We start from the raw sequence: 8,524 nt of genomic DNA, 5'->3' as shown, positions 1-8,524 counted from the left end.
TTTATATGGGTCTTAAGTCTTTTGTTATTTTTTACTGGCCTAAGGAAGGGAGCGGCGCCCCCCTACAATGACACAGAATTCCTCTAGAACTTTCAGTCCTTATCGTATCCCGTTTTTTCAGTTATTCAAGGTCAAAGTATGATGGACGCCGATGGTGACAACAAAATTGTGAACAATAGTCGGTATATTAAGAAATATTATCAATATATCGAAATAATCTCGATATTAAAAATGATAATCATAATGGAACTATACATTAATTAAGTGATGATCTTGATATTAATAACATTTGACTAGAGAAGTGTTTTGACTGAATTTTTCTTCTGACTCTTCATTACCCCGTAGTTCCTTTCTGTCAAGCTTACTTCGAGGTCATTTTCCTCAACCAAACTTTTTTCCTGTAGTACTTCAAGATCTACTCAGATGAGGTCCAGCCTTGCTTATGCAATTAGCCTCTGCTTTGGTAAAATTATAAAAACGTATATCAACCTTTCACTTCCTCCTTTGCTAGGTGTCAATTTTCCCATTAAATTCATTTTCATTCACCTTCCTCAGGTCTGACTTTAAAAAAAGCACTCGCTTTAATTTGCCCGTCCCAAACCATTTCTTTCATAAGAATATATTTTGAATTTTCTACATCATTCTTTTTCCCGGCAGTCTCCGGCAGGTACCAAGATTCAGCTGACCTTCGTCAAGATGGCTATGTTCTCCAGATGCTCTGTGAACAGCGTCATTGTAAATAAAGATGGTGACGTCGCTTATCCCACGGATTCCAGCAATACATTCTGTGGAACGGCCCTTCCACCACCAATCACGTCTTCAGCAAATGCAATCAATGTGCTCTTCTTCAGCACAACAGATAGTAAGGTCTTCAAAGCCAATTGGTCCGTGGTTGCAGCATAAAACTCGAGAATCCTGAACTACCGGCCTACCTGACATCAGCAGCATTTCATCAACTTAATTTTGAGAGTAATTTTGAACTCTAAGGGTTAATATTACACCTATATCATGAAAGAGTAACCCACTTTGAAACCTGAAATGATACACATGTAACGATATGGCACTGGGCAGCCCATCTTTTGGCCTGCTATTTTAATCAAATAAAGGTAATTGCATCATTACTGTGTTTTGATTGTCAAAGTTACGCATTCCTTTTCTATTTTTCTCTCAACCTGTCAGAAGAGAGAGGCATTGCGTTACCTGTTCAAACTGGCCTTCTCCTCATATCACAACGAAAAAATGGAAGAAAGTCAATGGTTATTAACCTTTTATGGTCTCTTCTTTCCCCCTCGCCCTTTCATTTTCCTTTTCCCTCCAAATCTGTTACAGGAACGGCTATCCAGTTCGGTAATCTTACTAAAAATATGAACCCTTTTACATTCCTATTTCTCTTAAGAAGTCTCAATAGACAAAAAGATGCAATAGAGTACACAAAGATACTCAAGTTAGCAACATGAACCGTACCTCGGCGCCAATAGAGACATCTGGAGGTCGTAATCAAAATTAAAAAGCATGACGTCATAAACCCCAACCAATGGAAACACTATTTTACACATGATTGACAAATAGCGTCATTTGTTTGCATAATATGTTCGGAAGGTATATTTTGGCTGCAGCGTATGTAGCCAAACTTTTATTATTGTGGATCACATTTTGAATTTACTAAAACATACTCGTTAAAAATGAATATTATAGTTTCAATTTATAAGAAATGGGACTGTATTGTGTTTGTAATGCTGCCCACCATTCTGTACAGAGAAAATCTTGTATTCAAGGAATTAGGAGAAAATTCTGGACGCAAGTCATCAAGATCAAACCTAGAATGCATGGTGTAAAATTAGAAATTCTGAATACATGGTATAAAGAGAAAGTCTTGGAATTCATGGTATATGAGAAAATCGTGAATGCATGGTATAAAGAGGAAATCTTGAACTCATGGTATATAGAGAAAATCGTGTATACATTGTATAAAGAGAAAATCTTGAATGCATGGTTTTTACATTTGTGACGTAGGTCCTGAGTTTCATGTGACGTCACTGCCTCGTCCTTGATGAAAGTATTAGATTACAACCGCTTGGTGGCTTTCGTGGTATGCGTCCTCTTATGAGAAAAAATTCGAGTTGGGTATCTTTGTGTAATCATCTTTGACTGATACTAAAATTCAGCTTGACCTCCCCATGACCTATTACAAGAACAGCCTGTAGGTGAGGAAATAAAATAGATGCTAACCATTTTGCCAGCTAACCACTCTTTCCGTGTGCAATCCAGTTTACAACGAGGTTGGATGAAACATCATAGATGAGCGAATGTGGCCCAAAGAAATTTAATTCAAAACTTCCTAAGTTATTTTATATATGTGGCTTACCTAACTTACACAAACGTCCCTGTTATTTCGAGCAGAGGATCTCCTTCCTTCAATCTGGCGAAGTGACTACCTTCTATTCTAACTCCTCACCTTGGATCGTTTTCTGAAGTACTCGTCAGGTATAACGTGGGCATCCTGAAAAAGGTTAAAATTTTATCTGTTGAAAACGGAAAAATGATCAGCTATGATGTTGTTTCTTTTCAAAGGTTGACACAGGTGTCACAATGAAAATTTTAAGCAGAAAGTTGGTTGCCTTTGAAAATGTATGACCATCATCCAATGCAATAATAAACCTTATAAGAGTGTACACTAGTGACCATGTTTTTACCTAGAAAGATAATTTCATCAGCAAACTTTTGGCTGTTCAATGGGATTCCCACTGTCCCCTGTTCTTAGTCATTTTTTTCAAAGAATATTTTGCGGATTAGGTATGTAGATCACACTTTTTTCTATTTACACATTAAATGATGAACATTCAGCCGACTTTATTACCAACTGGATTCTTGATGTCCCTCCATACAATTTCAAGTTGAATACTAATCAGATAAAAAATTGCCAATTTTAGTTATTCAACTTGTCCAGCATTATGGTCAAGTACTTTTTAGTCTTCAGAAAACCAGCAAACTAATTTGTGTATACATTACTTTATCACAAGGCGCATCTCAAAGCACTTAAATCTGTTTACTCCTTATCTGTTAATGATGTAATTTATATAAATATATATATATATATATATTATATATATACATATATATATATGTGTGTGTATCTATATATATATATATATATATATATATATATCATATATATATATATATATGACAGGTAAAAATGTTTTGTAACAACAGAATTCCATCTAATAAAAGGAGCCCATAAAAAACACAAAATGTAGAGAGAAAATGTACTATATTTCAGAGACTGCTGTCTCTCTCTTCAGGTATATGAATGAGAAAAGTTTACAGAAAAGGTGGTATTTATACCAAGAGATCCGTCCACAATAAGCCAATTTAGGTCATCCCCGCTGATAATCTTCCTTTAATCTTCTTAAGCGTTGGTTGAATGAAAACTTGGTCGACGACATCTGAAATCCATGCGCCTTTTGAGATGTCATTACTGCTTCTCTTTTATTAAGGCGATTCCATCATTTGACTCTTGTACCGGCAGTTGCTGCTATAAATTACACGTGACAAATTCCAGTTTATTTTATGGTTATGTTCATTTATATGGTTGAAAATAGCCGAGTTCTGTTGTCCATACCTAACTCACCGTTTGTGTTGTATTAATCTCTGGGGAAGTGATTTACCTGTAAATCCGATGTAAGATTGGTCACAGTCTTGGCATGGGATCTCATAGACCCCAGAGTCTTTGGGAGATGTCTTTTGTTGGACGTTAATCAGGGATTTGGCTAAGGTGTTTAGGTAGGTAAATGCAAAAGGGTTGGATTTCCCAAGGGTGTGGGTTTACTCTCTTAATCGTCTCCAGGTGAGGAATTTTTATTTTATTGTTGGGTGTGTCTCTGGTCTTGTCTTTAGGTTGTCGGTAGAAAATTACGTTTGCTTTTTGAATTGCTTTCTAATTTCTATGGTCAGGATACTTTAAAGATGAAAGTTGCTTGCGAATTAGTTCAAATTCTTTTTCAGGAAATCTGGGAACAAATTCGTAAGGCTCTTAAGAATAGGTTGCTAGCTACACCTATCTTGATAGTAATGTCGTGATAAGCTAAAGTAGTGAATATATGAAAGTGAGAAACATTGGTTTTCTGTATATGGTAAATTTGTATTCTGTCGTGTCTCTGATTATTAAAACATCAAGAAAAGGAATCTTGTTGTCTGTTTCCCATTCAACTTTAAATTTGATGCTGGGCACTAATGATAATATAGTAGCTTTTCTCTATACATTTTGGTGTTTTATGGGCTCCTTTTATTAGTATATATATATATATATATATATATATATATATATATATATATATATATATATATAACATTATACATATATATCTATTAACCCCTTCTTAGAGACTGGAGGGATATATATAAAATTTACAATGATATATATTATATATATATATATATATATATATATATATATATATATATATATATATATATATATTGTGATAAGGGCCAAGTATCTGGATACTACACCTACCAGTCACAACAACCAGACACCTGAACCTTCATCACAGATAAAATACGACTGAACACTCTAAAGGCAACAGTGATTCCTTAAAAACTTATAAATCAGACTAAGTTCACTAAACAGGTGTGAGGTAATCTTATATGGACTTGAATTAATTAAATGGAATCACTCCATCAACAACTTTTAAACATCAAAGTATCTCTCTGGTGCTAAAAGTCTAAGTATTTCCCTGGTTCTAACTTACTTCAACAAAGCTGAAGGAAAACAGCTCAATTGCCACTCTATATTTCCACCTAAACAAAATTAAATATACTGGTGAAAAAAGAAAATACAAAAAAATTTTAAATACAAACATTTGTTAGTAAATTCGAAATTTATATGTAAAATTCAGTCTCAGAGAAATTTACTATTATTTGAAAACAACTTAAGTTTAATTAATTCTTGAATTAATTGTTAAGTAAAATTAAATCAAAATTGATTTTTCACAAAAATCAAGAAACTAAATTATTCAATTAAAATTCAAAGTGTTAGGTAATAACTAAAATTTGAAAATTAATTCACAAGTGTTAAACAACAATAAAACTTGAAAAGAATTTTCAGTAAATGCAAAGTAATCCACAAGTGTTAAACTCAATCAAATTTGTAATGATTAATTAATGAAAACATTTAAGTTAATCAAATCATAACAGAAAAATGTGGAAAATACCACAATTGCATAAACACTAAGAAAGAATTATTCACACAGAAAATATATATGTATATATATACATAAATATATATATATATACTAGATATATATATATATATATATATATAAAACACATTCAAAAAAAATTCACCAATGGTAAAAATTTCCCTTGGAATAACCTAATACTTTCAGTATTTCAAATACGTTTTATGTTTAAGTTTAGTGCACTGAACTTATAATAAAATCTCTTACTTTGGTATACCAATTTTAGGAGGCCTTTTTCAAAGTCATCAATAAACATTTACACACAAGGCGTCTGTTTACATACTTTTACAACGCCTGTTCAGATTCCATAAATAAGCACTAAGCAATATTAAATAAATCTAAGAAATATCAAATCTAAAATTATTAGTGACCAACCGCTAAGTATAAAATGGAACGATCTTACGAAAGATGATGCAATCTTTACGTGGTTTTACAAGTAAAACGAACGAACAATACTGGTTTGCTACGAACCACACATACATGATTAACATGTTTCCAAAACAGAAAAGAGAATTCGAGATTCTCTTATCTCGAGTGATGACAGCAATTTTCTGCTTCGAACAGACAATGCTAATTTCTCTCTCTTTTCACATTCTACGTTATTCTTAACTTTCAAATTATGTTTTTGTGAATTCTGAACACGCATCATTAGAACATACTAACTCTAAGCAAAAATAATACTGAGTCTGGAAACATTGCAAACACTTTTACAACATTTCATACAGTCACTGAGGGGAAGATATGCATTGCAGAAGCAACAGCATAAGAAACCTCCCCCCAATAGATTGGTTATCTAGGGGTTGAATCTGACAATTCCCAATGGGATAATCAGCAACTAACTACATTGTTTTTGCCACTAATGTGCTGCCCTTTTAAATTCTACTGTTGCCAGGACAAAGACCACCTGGTCAGTCTTTGATTATGATTTTTCATCTACTGTAAATGATAGGGAATTGTGATCAGACAACTCTAAAATTTCTTCATTCCTAGGTCTGTTCACATACACTTCAAACTGTGATTAAGGATAAATTTTCCTTCTTGATTGTCAAGTATACTTTCGATGTTTTTTCAGTTTTGAAAACATAAAACACACAGGATGGTGGATATTTTTTCATCTTCTTGAAGTAGAACAGCTCTAATGCCACAGTAAGATGCAACAATCTGTATCACAAATTTCTAGTTGAAGTACTGGCCTTGAAGTTAAAATGGCTTTTACCTTCTCAAAGGATTCCTGACACATTGGAGTCCAAACAAACTTAGCTTTGGGACTAGTTAAGTCTATCAAGGGAGCTACTATGGCTGAGAAATTGGGACAGAAACAACGGTAGAAAATCCAGCCATGCCCAAAAATCTCTGTAGCTGTTTCCTGGTAGTAGGTGGGGTAGCATTATGGATGTCTTAACTGATGGTTTGGTGGTTATGGTGTTACTTATAAGACTGTGCTATGACTTTCCTAGTTTTATGACTAACATTAGTTAGTTAAGTTCCCATTATCAAATAAGTTCCCATTTGGTCCATAACCAGATCCGTCTGGAGAAGACAGGAAAAAATATCCACATAAGCAAAACAAAATAAAATCAAAATGACATAAATCAAAAGGACAAATGGAATAGGACATCTTTAAAACAAATATTCAAAATACAAAGACAAGCCATACTTGGGCTTAAAAGTAAGTATGCTTACCCATTCAAGCACTAATCATACACTAATTAAAAATACAATCAAAGGAGCCATCTTGGCCCTTTGCCATCTTCATGTAGTTCTCCCTCGTAGTTAACTTACTCTCCCATTATGTAGGGATATTAATAGCTCGCATGTACACAAGCACGAATTCACTCACATGACACTCCCAGCCAATGACATCATCATTTCATTGCAAGTTCATGACGTCATATACAAAGCATAGTCAAACCTATAAAGCTACCCAAAACCAGATTCTAAAAGCATATCTGCTTTCGCTCACGCATGGGCACAGGACATGGTCTGTTCTGCTTAGGCAGCGACCTTCAACATCGTACCACCAAAGGAGGATGCGTCAACCTTTTCGAAGCTGATGCTGAGTATTGCACTTTAGGACCTCTATTTCCACGGAAAGTCAAAATGATGACTTCTACGTTTCAAAGAATGTCATTGCTCATCACATCCACTTATCATCAGAACATCACACCCACTTATCATAAAAAAAAGACAATTCAAAGATATGAATCATATTCAAAATGGTGTTTTAATTATGTTCTCAATACTCATTTCACACACATACACACACACACACACACACACACACATATATATATATATATATATATATATATATATATATATCTATATCTATATATCTATATATATCTCATTCGAGCTACAAATGTCCTGTAATATCTAATTCGCTCTACCTCGGAATTGATATATTTCATATATGTACCAAAGGGGAATTTTTAGTTGATAATAATTTCGTCCCCCCCATGGGATCGAACCACCGTCCAGTGGACGGGAAACGAAATCAGAAATGGACAGTGTCGCTATCGAGTCGGCCAGCAGAGAGGCTATAAGTCTATATCAATTCTGACCATTACAAATCACCGTCGATCTCGGTGTTTTCGTAATTAGAATCGATATGAAACCCCCTCAACCATGCTAGCCGATTCGAGCGTTTGACCAACGTAGCCTTGTTATGAATACTTATTACATCACCGTGATTCATATAAATCATTCGAGCTACAAATATCCTTTAATATCTAATTCGCTCTACCTCGGAATTGATATATTTCATATATGTACCGAAGGGGAATTTTTAGTTGATAATAATTTCGTCCCCCCATGGGATCGAACCACTGTCCGTTTCTGATTTCGTTTCCCGTCCACTGGACGGTGGTTCGATCCTATGGGGGGACGAAATTATTATCAACTAAAAATTCCCCTTCATTACATATATGAAAATATATCATTTGTTTAAGCGAGTGTCATTTGACCTTGTTAAAGATTTTTCCGTTAGAGTAATTGATGGCAGCAGTTAAAAGGTTCATTAAAGCCTATAGGTAACGCCTGCAAAGAGACTAGATTTAGATAGGTTAGGCATATTTTGGGGGAGAGTAGTTATAATTATGTATCAGGCAACTGACCCTATTGTTGACTTAAGGGAAATTTTAAGCTGTATAGCTACCGCAGGCAGTCATCTTGTTCCTGATTAGTGGAAAGACGTGTTCTTGTGTTTCTGGGGGGGAGAGTAAATTTATATCATATTAAGGAATTAATTATGCGCGGGTTGAAGTTGTAACCGGGTACTGATT

General features: G+C 34.3%; 1 long non-coding RNA gene across 1 annotated transcript in view; it reads left to right on the top strand.

The window, feature by feature from the left end:
* LOC135221416 (uncharacterized) overlaps positions 1-1,119 on the top strand; it is an 11,641-nt gene extending 10,522 nt beyond the window's left edge. The window contains exon 2 of the long non-coding RNA XR_010315937.1: positions 658-1,119. This is a non-coding gene — a long non-coding RNA (uncharacterized LOC135221416). The remainder of the gene's footprint in view (positions 1-657) is intronic.
* Positions 1,120-8,524: the final 7,405 nt, after the last annotated feature.

This window comes from Macrobrachium nipponense, chromosome 2 (genome assembly GCF_015104395.2).
Source record: "Macrobrachium nipponense isolate FS-2020 chromosome 2, ASM1510439v2, whole genome shotgun sequence".
Lineage (NCBI taxonomy): Eukaryota > Metazoa > Arthropoda > Malacostraca > Decapoda > Palaemonidae > Macrobrachium > Macrobrachium nipponense.
This window is presented reverse-complemented; position numbering and strand designations above follow the sequence as displayed.